The 16,948-nt window shown below is 49.6% G+C and overlaps 1 protein-coding gene across 4 annotated transcripts in view; it reads left to right on the top strand.

Annotated features, from left to right (window-relative positions):
* ITSN1 (intersectin 1) overlaps positions 1-16,948 on the top strand; it is a 113,653-nt gene that overhangs the window by 6,963 nt on the left and 89,742 nt on the right. Inside the window, exon 1 of one of the 4 annotated variants that reach the window (XM_040056774.2) lies at positions 7,274-7,324. The exons of the other annotated variants lie outside the window; for them this stretch is intronic. The gene's annotated coding sequence lies outside the window, so the exon portion shown is untranslated. Of the gene's footprint in view, positions 1-7,273; positions 7,325-16,948 lie in introns of those variants that run through there. 4 annotated transcript variants of the gene reach the window in all.

A 16,948-nucleotide genomic window follows, 5' to 3' on the forward strand; every position in this document is an offset into this window, starting at 1 on the left:
CCCCAGCCTGCTGTGTTATCCATGCTCAGAATGTGCTTCCTTATCACAGCTCTTCTCAGAGCAAGCTGAATGGAGCTGAAGCTTGTGCAGCATTTTCACTTTACCAGCTCCATGCTTTTTTAGGTTGTTTAGTCATCCTTTTTGCAGAGTCAGAAGTTAAGGATGACCGTAAATCCCAGAGCTCTGCGCGGTGACTGGAAAGCTCTTGTGACACAGGAATAGGAAGTTCTCCAGCTGCAGTCTGGCAGGATTGTCTGGCATAGATTGTTTGGTGCTGCTCTTTCAACTCAGCATCTAAATCTGAGGGCATTGCTTCGAACTCGTGCTGTCTGCGGGTGATGCAAGCAGAACAATTTTGCTTTGTGAGGAGGGAGAAAGCTGCATCCTTTAGAGTCAAGTGCTCTCAATGCTACTCTGAGCTGCTGACAAATGCTATTGTACGGCTCAAAAAATCACTTTATCTCTATTAACTACTGGGGATATTTAACCCCAAGAGTTTTAGAATTTAAAACCAAACCCCCAAGTGCCTCTCCTGTTCCCCCAGCTCTCCATGAACATGTGGTGCCCATTGCTGTTCTCTCTGCTCCTGGCACAGGGACAGCACCCAGGGAGCACCTGCAGCTGTGCCAGGAGGGATTGAGGTTGGATTTTAGGGAAAGGTTCTTCCCCCAGAGGGTGCTGGCACTGCCCAGGCTCCCCAGGGAATGGGCACGGCCCCGAGGCTGCCAGAGCTCCAGGAGCCTTTGGCCAGGGATGCCCGGGCTGGGATTGTTGGGGGTCTGGGCAGGGCAGGGGTGGGACAGGATGGTCCCATGAGTCCCTACAGCTCAGGATATTCTGTGATTCTGTGATTTTAGGAAATCTGGCAAAGTTTTCTGTTAATCACACTTTTAACTTGAACACAGTCTTTGTATTGCAAAATGTGATGTGGGGTCTCTGAGCCTTTAAACATCACCATTTCACAGAATCCCCAAATCCCTGATTCTGGCAAATCCCTCCCAGCCCAGGCAGTGCCAGCCGTGCCCCGTGCCCACCTTGTCCCCAGCCCAGAGCACTGAGTGCCACCTCCAGGTGCCACCTGCAGGGATGGGCACTGCAAAGCTCCCTGGGCAGCTCTTTCCAACGCTGATGTGTTTGTGCTGTGCTTCTGGGCCAAGCTGGAGCCAAACTCTTGAGGTTTCAGTTGGAGAATTCAGAATTTCTCAGGTGAACTGGTGGGATCTGAGCAAACTGGTTTCACTCTATTCCTTGTCTCTCGTGACAGACTTTGGAGTCCTTGGTGAGAGAGGAGAACAACTGCAGGACAGAAAAGAGTAGGGATATGCAGGATGACTTTTTCCTCGCTGGGCTCCCCACTTGCTTGCAGGCAGGGTAGGAGAACTGGAGCTCTGACCTTTCGGCGTCCTGGCTGGCGGAGCTGAGCGCGTTCCAGGGATGACGCCTTAGCTGGGACCTCGGCCTCACAGGCTGCGCTCTGTTCGGCTGCAGTTGTTCCTGGGTGCTGGGTGGGCTCTGCTGATGGCTGCATAATAAACCTTGTGCCCGTTGTGTCTTGGGGGGTTTTAAGGATTTCTGTGGAATTAAGTGGCAGGGAGGATTTTTTGATGGGTGATGAAGTTGCTGCAATCGGGAATCACGTGAAGCGTCGGAAATAATAATGTTGCATTTTTTCCTGCTCTGGGTGCTTCCACCAGGAGAATGTTACTCTGTAGCTCCAAGGAAATCAGGCTGTCCTGCTGGAGTTGCTCAGTTCCTAGAGTTTCTAGAATCTGTTACGATAATACCAAGTTCCGGCTTTCCCTGGATTACCTTGATGCAATCCTGGATTAAAGCACCTGGGGTTTGTTAGGGAAAGCACAATCCAGCTGGGGCAGGGCAGCAACTACGTGCAGGGAATATCATTGTGCTGAATCTCTTCGATTCTTATGTTAACGTGAGACATTCTGCTTGGGAAGTTCAGAGCAGTGACAGAAACTGAGTCCTCATGTTTAAAACACCCCCTTCGAAATCCTGGCAGCGTTATGAATGGAAATTGCTGACTCAGTCCAGCTTTGTGCACTGAAATGGGACCCGGGGAACTTGAGCACTGAAATTCTGGTGACACTTCATTTCCTTTTGTGGGCAGGTTTATTGTGCTTTACTATCCTTTCCCAGCTTCAGAAGGGAGGGGGAAAAAAGAGAAAGGGGAGAAATAAATAAATTCTTATTAAACAAAAGTTCCTTGAATCCTCCCCAGAGACCCTTGTGTGCAATTCCTCTCCATCTGAGATACCTTTTATTGGAGAGGTTTGGAAAGGGAGTAAACATTGGGGCTTGGAGCAGCCTGGGAGAGTGGATGAGCTTTAAGGTCCCTTTCAACCCAAACCATCCTGTGATTTTGAACATTTGCCTGTTGAGTTCTCTTGTTATCCCTGTACAGTGTTATGAAACCAGGTGAATGCCTTCTACCAATAATTCCATCTTGCATTAGCATGGCTTTGTCTCTCATTAAAGATTAAAGACTTTGTTCTGTGAAGATTTAAATAGAAACAAAGCCTTGTTGTGATAGAAGGAAGCAGAGCTGTTACCTAGTTCGGTGGTTTCCACTTCTGTTTTGATTTGTAGACTTCTAAAATAAACATTGTGGGGACGTGCACTTGGGCTGATGTACACGAACCTAATATTAGCCTTGATTTTCATTATTTTTGCAAGTTACCTGGAGGTGTCCTGCTGTGTATTTGAGCTGGGGGAAAGCACCCACATGAATTCTCAGGGTGTCTCGGTCTTGTTTTGCTGAGAAAAATGCTTCAGCTGAGGTGTTTGTTGGCCTGCAGGAGGGAGGTTGGATCTTTTCATGGCTCTGCGCACCAGGAAACCTAGAGCTTCATCTGAACATGGTGACAGCCAGATCACTGCATTGTTCTGAGAGTTTACAGGACCCAGATTAGAGAATTCCAGGATCCCTGAGGCTGGAAAAGATTTCCAAGGTCATGGAGCTCCAGCTGTGCCCCGTGCCCACCTTGTCCCCAGCCCAGAGCACTGAGTGCCACCTCCAGGTGCCACCTGCAGGGATGGGCACTGCAGAGCTCCCTGGGCAGCCCCTGCCAAGGCCTGAGCCCCCTTTCCATGGGGAAATTCCTGCTGCTGTCCAAGCTGAGCCTCCCCTGGCCCAGGCTGAGGCCGTTCCCTCTGCTCCTGTCCCTGTTCCCTGGGAGCACAGCCCGACCCCCCCGGCTGTCCCCTCCTGTCAGGGGCTTGTGCAGAGCCACAAGGTTCCCCCTGAGCCTCCTCTTCTCCAGGCTCAGCCCTTTCCCAGCTCCCTCAGCCCCTCCTGGGGCTCCAGCCCCTTCCCAGCTCCCTTCCCTGCCCTGGACATGCTCCAGCCCCTCCAGGGCTCTCCTGCTGTGACTCATGTGCAGGTGCTGCTGTAGAGCTGATGTGTTCTGTGCCTGCTTCACCTCCCCACAAGATTCCCTGATAACCTTTTCCAAGGGACATGGAAATATTAGTAAAGTTGGCCTTTATTAAATATTAGTAATTTTAAAATATATTTATAAAGCAAATTTACTTTATGTAAATATTAGTAAAGTTGGTGAGGGAAGTGTAACCAGTGTGGAAAAGTCTCATGGAAGTGCTGTTCCAGAGGAGAGGCTGCTGGCGCGATGTCCTGGCAGAGTAACAAAAGGTGCATACCTGGGATGTCTGTTTATCTGCTCCTGCTTATCAGATTTGTTTTAAACTGCTTGAGGTCTGTACAGAATTCAGATTTGTGCTGTGTTTTGGATCACAGCAGTGAGCAGAGTTTTCTCCTCCCACTAGGAACAGGCTAAATTTGTTGGGAAAGTATTTGGCGTTTGTATCCAATTTGTTCTGTTTGAAAAATACCTCCACAGCTGGTTGCTATAGAATCACTATATTCCTTCCAGATTCAATGGTTAGTGTTGGATACAGTGGGGAAGTTATTGGCAAGGTAACTGAACAAAAATGTGTGAAGTTCTTTATCCCTGGGGACGGTGCTGGCTTAGTGCCTCCTTGCAGGACTTCTTTATTCCTGGTTTTCAATGGCTGGCAGGAGCAGTGCTGGTGGATCTCTGACCTCTGGCACTGTGGATCTGGTTACTCATATTTTTGGCCAGGCTGTTACATTTTAATGTTATGGCTTTTTCTCCTTTTTTTTTTTTTTTTTTTTTTTTGTCTCCTTAGAGCTCTGTGTATCTGTTCAGTCTAGGGAGAAGCATTCGAAAAATGAGGTTTTTCTGAGTTTGTTATGAGTCTCAAACACTAAGCTTTGCATTGAAACCAAATTAAATCTCACTTGCAACTGTGAGATCCCGCTTGGAAAATCTATGATTCCCCCTCAGGCTTTTGGGGTTTTTCCTCTATGTTTTTCTTTTTTCATAGTGCTTAATTCACACATGATCTCTGTGTGTTGCTGGGGCTTGATGCTCTGCAAGTGCTGTTTTCCAAAGCAGATCAATTCTTCGGTCACACAGACTGCTTTCCAGGGTTCCATTGAATTCCCATGTGGAATATCAGATCTAAAGCTTTTACCTACCTAATCAAAGCTTTTTTAGTATTTAGGGAAACCAGCCTGAAACACAGGGTGTGGGCAGGGTGCTTCATGCCCTTCATCCTGTTTCCCTGCAGGATTTATTAGGAATGTTCTCTCCAGGGTTTGGGGGAAGCCACGTGCGGTGTTTGCCTGTTCAGGCAGGTGTGTTTGGATGTGTTTTAATATCCTGCATGTTTTATTTAGAAGTGGTCTAACAGCTTCCTGAACTGTCAGCAATGAAATCAATTTCAAAGAAAGACTCACAGAAGGCTCTCCAAATTTTGAAGCAGGCAAGAAAAACACAAAACATAGTCCTCTGTGTAGCCTGATTTGGGCTGCAGGACACAGGGTGCCCAGAGCAGCTGTGGCTGCCCCTGGATCCCTGGCAGTGCCCAAGGCCAGGCTGGACACTGGGGCTTGGAGCAGCCTGGGACAGTGGGAGGTGTCCCTGCCAGGGCAGGGGTGGATTGAGATGAGTTTTAGGGTCCCTCCCAACACAGTCCTTCTGGGATTCCATGATTTCTGGCTTCAGCTCTGCCCTGCCAATCTGTGTTTCAGGAATGTTTGCCTCCCTTTTCCATGGTGGTTGTCAACCCTGACAGGTTCTAGTGCACGTTGTCCCGAGGTGTTGCATTTTCTCCTCAGCCCACAGGAGTTGCTCTGTTGCACAGTTTCTTTGCCTCATTCCAGCCTGATTTTCCCAGTTGGCACCTCCAGTTCCTGGCGGATTTTAGCAGTGCTCTGACACTGTCCAGGCTGCTGGCAGCCGGGATTTGGGAGGCCCTTGCAAGCCCTTGTTTGGGGCTCTTAAACAGGAACCTCTCAGAAAGCTGAGGGAATGATCTCAGGATTGGAAGATGCTGATTTTTCTGCTGGGCCCAGTTCAAAATTCTTTCTCCTTTGTTCATGTCCTGAAGGAACAGGAGGTGCTGCTTGGGTTTGGGTTTTTTTTTTTTTTCCCCCTTTTTTTCTACTCCTTGAGCATTCCAATTCCCAGCTGTCCAAGCAATGATTAAAAGAGCCACAGACAAATATATACCCAATACTTGTGTTATTCCTTCATTTGTCCTCCTTTCAATACCAAGAGTTGAAATAATTACTAAGATTCTTCAGCAGGGTTGGAAGCCATGAGCTGTTGCCATATAGAGCTTCTGTAGCTTGAAAGTTGTCATGGATAATGTTTGCTGGAGAACTACAAATAAAAAGGGAAAAGAACACAATTGTGTGAGTAAATGCCTCTTTAGTGTAGTGTGAGGCCATCTCTTGCTGGGGGCCTTAATTGAGGATTATTTGTTGCTGCTGCTTTCTCTTTTAAACACATGAAGTGGCTTTTTTTTTTACTGGATTTTTTTTTTTTTTTCCTTGTGTAATTTGGAGTTTCCTGCTTGGAAGTTGCACCAGTCCAGCTGAACATTTGGAGGAGTGCTGAGTGCTTGGGTTCTCAAACTGTCAGCAGCAGTATTTAATCAGATGAGAACTGAGGCATGTTCATGTAGTTTTATCTCTACAGGTGCTTAATTATTCATTTCTGTGAGAAAGCAAAGTGGATTTGATGTAATAAGTGCTCCGTGGGGCCTGGTCTGGCTGGTCACAGCTTGGGAACTGAGCATATTACCTGGAAAATGCTGTGGATCATCCTTGGCACGTTCAGTGCCTCCGCTGGTTCTGCATTAGGAAAGTACAAAGTGCTGCACGTGGGTTGGGGCAGCCCCTGGGATCAATCCAGGCTGGGAGGAGCAGATGGAGCAGCCTGGGAGAGCTGGAGCTGCCCCAGCCCAGAGCCCCCCCTGCCCAGTGTGGGCAGCAGGAAAGGGATTGGGATCAGGAAAGGGATTGGGGTTGTGCCCCTGTGCCCCCTGAGGTGAGAGCCCAGCTGCAGAGCTGGGACCCAGCACAGGGAGCACCTGGAGCTGCTGGAGAGAGCCCAGGGGAGGCAGCAGGATGAGCAGAGGGATGGAGCAGCTCTGCTGGGAGCAAAGGCTGGCAGAGCTGGCATTGTTCAGCCTGGCCAGGAGAAGCTTTGGGCTGAGCTCAGGGTGGCCTTGCAGGGCCTGGAGGAGCCCCAGGAAAGCTGGAGAGAGACAATTCCCAAGGGCTGCAGGGACAGGACACAGGGAATGGCTTGAGACTGAAAAATGACAGGTTTAGATGAGATTTTGGGCAAAATTTCCTCCGTGTGAGGGTGTTGAGGCGCTGGCACAGGGTGCCCAGAGCAGCTGTGGCTGCCCCTGGATCCCTGGCAGTGCCCAAGGCCAGGTTGGACCCTGGGGCTGGGAGCAGCCTGGGACAGTGGGAGGTGTCCCTGCCATGGCAGAGGATGAGCTTAAGGTCCTTTCCAAACTGTTCTCTGGTTCTATGTATTCATTTTCCTGGTGTCAATGGTGGTTACTACCCTTTCCTTTCTCCAAAGGGGGACAAGTTAATTTTGAGCCAAAACTTCAGATTCCTTCCTCTACGAGTAGCCAGCTCTTCACCACAGTGAGTTCATTTTGGGTTTTCTCTTTCATTTCAAGCCCCAGTAAATGCCTGTGGTATTTTTCAGGAGAACTGAAAACTTCACTGCTGATTTTGAGAAAGGCTTTTTGGACTGATGAAGGTTTGATTTTTGAGTGCTTCAGGGTGGTTTAGAACAGTTGAAATACTGACAACTTCATTTTTCCTGTAAAATATCTTTAGGTTACAGCCAAGTGACTGCCATGAACTCTTGCTTGCTGTTTCAGAAGGTAATGATTGCTGAAGTTGTGGATTCATCATTAGGATGCCAGTTTTCATTTTGAGGTCTCAACTCCAAAGGTAAATAAGCAGGAATGTATTTTTAGCGTGCAGAGTTTATTTTGGAGATGTTGGCAGTTGCCAGCTCACGGAGAATGCTGCGCTGTGCTGGAGCCAGGAGCGGTTCCTGCTGCCTGCAGTGCCAGCTGGGACAGCCTCTGCTCCTCCTGCTGCCTCCCCAGCTGTCCCCAGGCCCTGCTGGGGACTTGGTTTGGTGCTGCAGCAAGTGGCCCTCGAGCCATCTCCTGCTGGAGTCACAAGACTCTGCTGCCAAGACCAATTGCCCCTATTTTTAACAAGCCAGATGGAGAAATAAAGGAATCCTGATCCACACTCAGGGGTGACAGCAGCTTCTGAAATCACACTTAATTCACTGCTGCAGGTATGAGCTATCAGTTGTGCAACTTGTTCCTCCTGTGCTATAAATTGTACAAACCTTTCATACCTGTCAGGCACTGCTCTCTGCTCCCTGTGAGCAGGGACAGCACCTGAGGGAACAGCTCGAGCTGTCTCAGGGAGGTCTGGGCTCGAGGTCAGGAAAAGGTTGTCTCAAAGGGGCTTTCAAGGCAAGTCAGACTTTAAAGGAAACTTCTGTCTTCAGGTCTTTGTTCTGTGGTGGGTGTAGCACCAATTTCTGAGCAGGTTTGACCTCTGCCTGGAGGTGTGAACCCAGGAAAGCTCAGTCTTTGGGAGGTTTGACTGGAGAGCTGTGAGAGCTGTCGGAGTTGGAGGGAGGAAAGGGAGGAGTTGTGTTTATACCATGGAGTTGCTGTATCCTGCCCTTCTTGCTCTCCATCATTCCTTGGCCCTCCTCTCCCTGACCTCTCTTTGCCATGTTTTATCACTTCACTTACCTCGTTTCTGTCCCTGCCTTTGCTGAGGGAACATCCTGGCTTGGATCAGCCCCAGTGTGTCCAGCAGGACCCAGGCAGAGACTGTCCCCTGTGCTGGCACTGTGAGACACCTCCAGGGCTGTGTCCAGTTGTGGCTCCTGCAGGAGAGCCCTGGAGGGGCTGGATCGTGTCCAGGGCATGGAGGGGAACTGGGAAAGGGCTGGAGCCCCAGGAGGGGCTGAGGGAGCTGGGAAAGGGCTGAGCCTGGAGAAGAGGAGGCTCAGGGGGAACCTTGTGGCTCTGCACAAGCCCCTGACAGGAGGGGACAGCCGGGGGGGTCGGGCTGTGCTCCCAGGGCACAGGGACAGGAGCAGAGGGAACGGCCTCAGCCTGGGCCAGGGGAGGCTCAGCTCGGACAGCAGCAGGAATTTCCCCATGGAAAGGGGGCTCAGGCCTTGGCAGGGGCTGCCCAGGGAGCTCTGCAGTGCCCATCCCTGCAGGTGGCACCTGGAGGTGGCACTCAGTGCTCCGGACTGGGGACAAGGTGGGCACGGGGCACGGCTGGCACTGCCTGGGCTGGGAGGGATTTGCCAGTCTCGAGGATTTGGGATTCTCTCTTGAGGATGCAGAGTTCAGGGTGGCTCTGTAGGAACCAAGCTGCTGCCAGCACACAGCATCAGTGAGCAAGGATCAGGCTGTGACATCCCAGAACAATTTGTGGGTGTACTTGGGCACTGATTATCAGTCAGCATGTTAAAAACTTGCAAATGTGAGGGGTTTTAAGGAGGAGGTTTGTTTTCACAGCTGCTTTGGCTTTCTTCTTGAATCAAACTTGAAAGGTTTTGTAGATCTCTTTTGTTGGGAAATCAGCATCATGTTACTGTTTTGCAACTGGATTTTTTTTTTTCCCAGTCCAAGGCTGCCCCACAACCTTGTAGCAAATTTTCCTGATTACAGGGAGCTGCAAACCAGTCGGCTTCTGAAGTACCCACAGGGGAGAAATTTGTGAGCTACAGTAAACAAACCTCCCCACGCCACAGATTTGTGACTTACAGTAAATAAACCATTAGCACTAACAACAGCCTTAATGTTCTTATCCTCTTGCAGGAAAGGAATTTTTATCCTGGAAAGACGTATTAAAGCGTTTCAGGACAGGAAAATTACTCTTTGCAGTGTTATTAACTGTCCAGACTTCCTGGGTCATTTAGAGAAGGACCATAACAAAGTTTTCCAGAGCCAGCTTGGAAAATATTCACGTATGTGCTGTCTCCTCCACAACCTGCATCCTTCAGAACGGCTCCAAGTACTTATACAGCGAGGATGAGCATCTCTTCCCTAACTGTTTGATACATGGATCTCAAAAAAAAAAAAGACCCTGTCTTCCAAATCTAGATTTTTCCTTGGAGTTCTTGGCTTTGTGTGTGTATCCTTGTTCTCCCCTGCACGGCCTGAAATGATTCCCAGCCCTTGGCAGAAATGCAGAGTAGCTGGAACTTGGGGTCACTTGGAGCGATCCTGTTGCTCCCTCAGTGGTTCAGTGATGCTGCTGTGGGGCAGAGCCAGAGCTGAAATCCGGCTGTTCTGCCAAGAAACTCTTGCCTTGACCTTTGTGTAGAGACAAACCTGAACCTCACTCTCTGTTTGCTTTGGGGAGGCCTTGTTCCATAAATCCTCACCCCTGAAGTTCAGTGAAATACATGGAAAATCTTCCCTTGTTTTGTCTGTTTTGCTCATTTTTTTTGCTGTGTCTGAAGTTGTCGTTACCACTGGTGATGTACACAGCAGGATTATTTCTTGCCTTGAACCTCAGTATTAGAAGAGAGCAGGGCTGGATGGGATACTGGGGAGAAATCCTTCTGTGTGAGGGTGTTGAGGCCCTGGCACAGGGTGCCCAGAGCAGCTGGGGCTGCCCCTGGATCCCTGGCAGTGCCCAAGGCCAGGTTGGATGGACACTGGGACAGTGGAAGGTGTCCCTGCCCAGGGGCAATGGGATGAGCTTTAGGATCCCTCCCAATCCAAAACATTCAGTGATTCCTTTACAGCAGCCAAGGGCTGAAATTTTTCCAGTTGATGTTGAGATGCAGGAGCTTGGTTTGTGTGCAAATGATGGGAAAGCAGAGTTGTCATTTGGAAAGAGAGCTTGGCACGTGCCCGTACACAGTTTTATTTTTTGTGCCATTTGAATGTACTTGCAGTCAATTAATAATTTATTTAATATAGAAATAGAATTTTTAAGTTGGATTGTGCCTTTTAAAATGTATGTGTATAATTACATATGTTCTAGATGTACCTGCAGTTTGCATTTCATCTTGCAAGCTGTTTGTCCTTTCCCTTATCCCATCGCATGTATCACTCGCCTGGTTTTGTGGTCACACCCGGGATGGTTTTGCTCTTGTGTGAAAACTGGCTCTATGCATTTTGAAGGGAATTGATCCCATGGAAGCAGGAAACCCTTGCTTTGGGATATTCCCTGTCTCATGCAGCGAAGCCCTTTCGGCTTCATTTCCTTAGAATGTGCTTAAGGATATTTTAAACAGGAGACAGGAGTTCCAGCAATGGGACTTTACCTTGTTTAATTCCTTGTTTGGGCTTTATGCAGCCTCTGCATGCTTGACAGTGTGAGAGTCCCTGACCCTCCCCATGAACTGGTGCCTGCTCAGCCACCTTTGCAGTGGAAGGAAATCCCTTGATTTTACAAATGCCCAAATGTCCTGTCCCTGTCAGAAACAGCCCAAGAAGGTTCGCTGTCTGTTCCTCCAACATTTACATTTCTTCCCTCTAAAGCTGCTGTTTCTTGTCTGCCGGACACTCTCTTCTTGGCCACCTGTGATTAACCAGCGTTAGGGAGCAGCAGGGCAGAGTGTGACCAGCAGGAAGGTGAATGATGTAAATGCCACAATTAAAGTTTGTTCGTGCATCTGAAGAGCTCCTCGTGTCCTGCAGAAGTTGAGAAGACGGAGCTTGGAAGAAATTCAGAGCAAAATGTCCTTGGGTGAGAGAGAGGAGCTGCCTCAGGCAGTGGTGATGTGGGCTGACACAGCTACGGAGATGCTGATAAGGCTTGGTAGACGCTGAATAATTCTCCTATTAAATGGCTGGTTTGAAAATCTGCTTCCCAAATCTGCACCAGCAGAGCCCTGCACTTACATAAGGGGGAGAATCAGGAGAGCAGCTGCTTGCAGGGGACAGAGTGACCTCCATGAGTCCTTCAGAGGACGGAGCCTTTGCTTTCATCACCAGCTGCGGCCTCTCCCTGCCCTGCCAGACCTTTTATCTGCTGGATTTGCCTTGGAGGAGGGGAAAGGGAAAGGGAATGGACGTGCACATCCTGAACTCCCTGACTCAACACTTGTGCTGACTCGGGGCTTTTTCTTCCTTCCTACCCTTCCCCCAGCAGAGCTGTTACTTAGTGGCAGAGATGGAGAAGGTGAAGTGAAACAACTCAAGAATAGCCGATTTTCTTTTTTTTCTTTCATTGTCCCTATTTCAGAGGATCAGCTCTAAACTTGAGACAAGCACGTGGATTTTCACAGCATAGCTACGTGGGATTAGGTCAAGCCTACAAGCAATTAAATCCTGGGCTGGAAGGCACCACTGCTGTCCAAGCCAGACTTGACAGCTCTGACCTATTCCTTTGGCTGCCTTAAATCCTTTAAAAACATTGAGCTGGATTGAAACATGGGAGTTCCTGCAGAGTTGTGTCATGGGTATCTGTAGGAAAGGGAAGGGAGAAGTTTATCAGCCACTTTCTGGAATATTTCCATGATCTTGACTTGGATGTGCTGCAGCAGTGTCCCCCCACTACAGGAGGTGGCCTGGGGTGGGTGGAATAGGTGTGAGAGTTGATGCAGGAATAAGGGAAGGGATAATCTCCAAAAAGCCACGTCATTATTTCTTCTCTAACCCATTTGGGCTGGTTCTGGCAGAAGCCCAGAAGGAACAAGGTTGTTTGTGGTGAGGACTGGAGAGATCAGAAATGTGGTAAGGGGAAAATGCCCACAGAAGTGACCCAGGGTGGCACTGGGCTTTGAAAGCAGCTGGGCTCTGCTCTCTGAGAGCTGGGGTTAAAGAGTTAAGGGTGGCCAGGTTAAAGGTGTGGTGTGACTGTCGGACTCCTCTTAGAATAATGTTAATTATCCCATAAAATCAGGGTAAAACTGGCACTGAGAGGTTACAGAGCACTCAGACTCAGCCAAGGCTGGACTCCAAGAGTGTCTCCTGAGTGCCACTGCTTAGGGATCCTAGAGCCATGGACACAGCTGGATGAACAACTTGGAAATAAAACCTGACTCTCTTCAGTTTATGGGAGGGAAATACCAGAACCCGTCTGCTTTACCTGCTTCTCTTGGTGTTCATGGAGTCACCTGATGGGTGAGGTTGGGAGGGAGCACAGTGGGTCTCTGGTGCCACTTCCCTGCTCCAGCAGGGCCATCCCAGAGCTCAGGGCACAGCACTATCCCCAGGGAGCAGGCTCCAGCCCCTCTCTGCTCCCTGCCCAGGGCAGAAGCTGTGCCTCCTGTGCAGGGGAATTGCTGGGCTCAGTCCCTGCCCGTGGCTCTGGGGCCATTGCTGGGCCTGGAGCAGAGCCTGGGCCCTGCTCTGCCCCTCCCTGCACACAGGGACACACAGACAGACAGACAGGGACAGACGCCCAGGGACAGCCAGGGCTGAGGCCCCTCCCAGCTGAGCTCCTGTCCAGGCTGAGCAGCCCCAGCTCCCTCAGCCTTTCCTGGGCATGGAGATGCTCCAGGCCCTCCCTCAGCTCTGCTGGATGTGCTCTGGGAGCTCCAGGTATTTCAAACAAAACAAACTTGGAGATCCAAATGCGCCCAGCACCCACATCCGGCATTTCCTTGTGCTGCTTTCTAGATCATTCTTGAAGTTAACGTCAGGCTGCCTTTAAGGGTTGTTGTAGGTGTGCAAGTACTCCCAACTTCCTAATTCTTGTCTTTCAGATTTTTGGGTTCAGTACTTGTTTTGAAGGAAGAGTCAGAAATTGCCCACTGCCGTTGTGTTAATGAGGGTTTTTAACACACTCCCCCAAACAAACAAAATGAGCAAACAGGTCACTGCTGCACCTGTGTGACTAAAGGCAACATAAAAAATAGACAAATTGTAGCACTAAGAAAGTCTTGAAATCCTTGCATTACAGGGTCTGGTGGTTCTGAATGAAGCCAGCAGCTATCAACCTCAAAATTAAACAAGATAGTTATTTTATTTCTTATTAAGGGGTTTAGAAACAGTTGAGTGTTTCTAAACACTGAGCTAAAACACTCACTTTCTAAAAGCGCTTGCTTTTCATTGTGTTAAATCTTTTCAACTAAGAGTCAGTCACCTCTTGAAAAGGGTGCTGTAATCCAGTCACAGTTCAGTTGGGACTGGAATTACTGGGGCCATGCAGTCAGGATTAAACCAGGATCCCTGGGTTTGGCAAATCCCTCCCAGCCCGGGCAGTGCCAGCTGTGCCCCGTGCCCACCTTGTCCCCAGCCCAGAGCACCGAGTGCCACCTCCAGGTGCCACCTGCAGGGATGGGCACTGCAGAGCTCCCTGGGCAGCCCCTGCCAAGGCCTGAGCCCCCTTTCCATGGGGAAATTCCTGCTGCTGTCCGAGCTGAGCCTCCCCTGGCCCAGGCTGAGGCCGTTCCCTCTGCTCCTGTCCCTGTTCCCTGGCTGTCCCCTCCTGTCAGGCAGACAATCTTTAAGGTCCTTCCCTGCCCATTCCATGATTCTGGAATACAGAAGTGACTTCTCAGCAGTTTGATCCTTGCCACAGGTGTTGAAAAGCATCTGCAGTGGGGAGGTGCTCTGTTAATCTCTGCTGGGTGCTTGGCACAAAATAGAAGAAGTGGCGGGACTTGACATTTGTGAAGGTTTTTTACTTTCCCAGTCGTTCCTTTAAGGAGCAAAAACCCTGGAAAGTTTTACGGAGTAGTGACTGAGTTAAAATCTGATCTCCAAAGAGCAAGGATCTGAGACATCCCTGAATGCCTCAAAATGCTTTTGTTTTCCAACATTGATCCAAAATTAGCAGCCTTTGCTAAAACTCTCTGAGTCCCTTGACTGATCCTGGTCTAGAGGCTTTCCCATGGAACATCTGCAAACCCCAAACCCTGCTGGCAGCCTGGGACACTCTGCTCTGATGTCCTGCTTGGGGGGATTTTGTTGTCATTTGGAATTCTTGGAGGATGTGAGGACTTTATCTGGTTGGGTTTGTTTCTTTTTTTTCCCCTGTAGGAGGAGGAAGGTGGCTGATAAGTGGCCTCGGGAATTAGTTTTGGCATTCAGATCAAGAATTATCTCACGAGGAATTGTTTAGGAATGGAAACGCTGTGTTGCATTTTAGAGAAAACAAAAACAGGATCTTATTCGTGTGAAACGTGTCTGTGTAAAGACACACAGGACTGAAATAGCTCAATTATTCTTAATTTATACCTCCTGTGGCTTTATTGCAGTTTTCTCTGTAAACATGGCCTCAGCAGAGCACAGATAACTTTAAATAGAAACTAATAAAGGTCTGAGCCGTGTTTTTTAAGTCCATATATAATACACTGTGAAAAGAATTTTTATGCATGTCTGACTCCTGTGAATAAATATTTTTACTGGAGTTATTTTCAACCTGCTCTTTTTTCTAAAAAAACATCAATACTTAAATTTAGATATGATCTGGGATTTTATATATATGGAGTTGGTCTCTATATGGTTCACTTTTACCTTTATGGGTGCGGGTAACTTCTATTAGGTTAGGTTATATATATATTATATATTTATTTTTATATATATATAAACACTGTTTGTATATGAGATTATAGGTTTATGAGAAGAAATAATTTGGAGGGAGAATCAAGAATTTGAGTATTTCTGAGCTTAGCTAGAGCGGTGTAGGGTGGCAGAGAGAGCCCTGACAGCTGAGCTGGCTGGGCAGGGCCTTGTCTCCCTCACTCTGAGCTGGGGGTAAGGAACATTTCTCATTAGTATCTCTAAAGAGAATTGCATGGCTGATAGAAGTGCCAGTTGTACCTGATATAAACCTGGTGCTGTTGGAATGCCTGGTTCCTGGTGTTTTACACTTCCCATCTTGTGCCAGGGGCACATCCCTGGGCATGGGGAAAGGCTCCCTGTGCTCTGAGCCCCATGGAAACCATGCATGGGGAGGTCGTGGAGGTTCCTCTAGTGGAAGGTGTCCCTGTCTGTGCCAAGGGGTGGCACTGGATGGGCTTTAAGGTCCCTCCCAACCCAAACCATTCTATGATTGTGTGATTTTACTCTCAGACTTGTTGGGCTTTCCCCCTCCCAGGTGACACAGAGGTCAAGCCCCAGAACCCCGGAGATGTTCAGTGGAACAGCTCTCACAGCCAGGGGCATTTCTGCCTGCCCACAGCAGCACAGGACGATAACCCTGAGCTGGGGGAGTCCCAGAGAGCAGCTGTGCAGTGGTCCTGTGGGCATTTCAAATTCTTGATCTCCTGGAATGTCATTGCTCTGTCACTGCTCTCCCTGCCCTGGGGGCACCAGCACGCTCCAGTGTCCCACAGACCTGACAGGAGCAGAGGGAACGGCCTCAGCCTGGGCCAGGGGAGGCTCAGCTCGGGCAGCAGCAGGAATTTCCCCATGGAAAGGGGGCTCAGGCCTTGGCAGGGGCTGCCCAGGGAGCTCTGCAGTGCCCATCCCTGCAGGTGGCACCTGGAGGTGGCACTCAGTGCTCTGGGCTGGGGACAAGGTGGGCACGGGGCACGGCTGGCACTGCCTGGGCTGGGAGGGATTTGCCAGCCTCAGGGATCTCTGGGATCCGTGGTGGGCAGAGGGGCTGTGGGATGGCTGCTGTGGCACCACACTGGGAGTTGGAAAGCTGCAATCTTTGCCTTTTCTGGAGGGTTGGGAAGCACAGAACTCGTGACTGACCCCAGTGTTCAGTGGTTCTCCGTGGATGAGATGTGGATCTCAGTTGTTCAGGGATGAAGGGATTTAGCTTGGAAGGAGGTGTTTAATGTTGGACTGGTTTGGCAAATCCCAGTGCAGCGGTGGCTTAAGCTCTTCTGTTACAGGCAAAGGTGAGTAGCTCAAAGTTCCTTGTTCACTCTAAAAGAAGGATGAAGTATCTGCTGTACCCTCTGCCTCTTGTGCAGAGTGCACCCTTTGGGGGGCTGTTGGTCACGTTTCATTTCTGGCGTGGTTTTGCTGATGTGGGAGCTGTGGGCTGGCTTCCCAAGGGAGCTGTGTGCCATCGACTGACGGTGCGCTTGTGCTTCCCCTCATCGTCTCCCCTGCTTCCTGTTTGAATCATTCCTGGACTCATTGCTCAACGTCAACTGGATTTAGCAGAGTTCAAAGAATTGCTGAGATAGCCAAGTTGTTGCAAATATCAGTAGTTGGAGTGAAATCACAGCTTTCCTGAAGGGAAGGGATGGCACAGAGCTCAGCTTATCCGGCCCAAATTTCTGGCAGCTCCACGGGCATTGGGCTCCTTCATGATTTTTGTTTTATCCCACTGTGGGTTCTTTCTTGAGGATGCTGGGAGAGACAGGGAAGGCGGAGGATGGAGTCAGTGCTGCTGTGGAACCGATAGAGACTGGAGAAAGGGGAAAGCACATCTAAACAACTGGTTACTAATTGAAAATAAGGGTGGAAATTGAGATGTCAGTTCTGGCCCGCACTGCAATAGAGCCCTGGAGGGGCTGGAGCGTGTCCAGGGCAGGGAAGGGGCTGAGGGAGCTGGGCAAGGGCTGAGCCTGGAGAAAAGGAGGCTCAGGGGGAACCTTGTGGCTCTGCACAAGCCCCTGACAGGAGGGGACAGCTGGGGGGGTCGGGCTGTGCT

The sequence above is a fragment of the Hirundo rustica genome, chromosome 2, assembly GCF_015227805.2.
Source record: "Hirundo rustica isolate bHirRus1 chromosome 2, bHirRus1.pri.v3, whole genome shotgun sequence".
Lineage (NCBI taxonomy): Eukaryota > Metazoa > Chordata > Aves > Passeriformes > Hirundinidae > Hirundo > Hirundo rustica.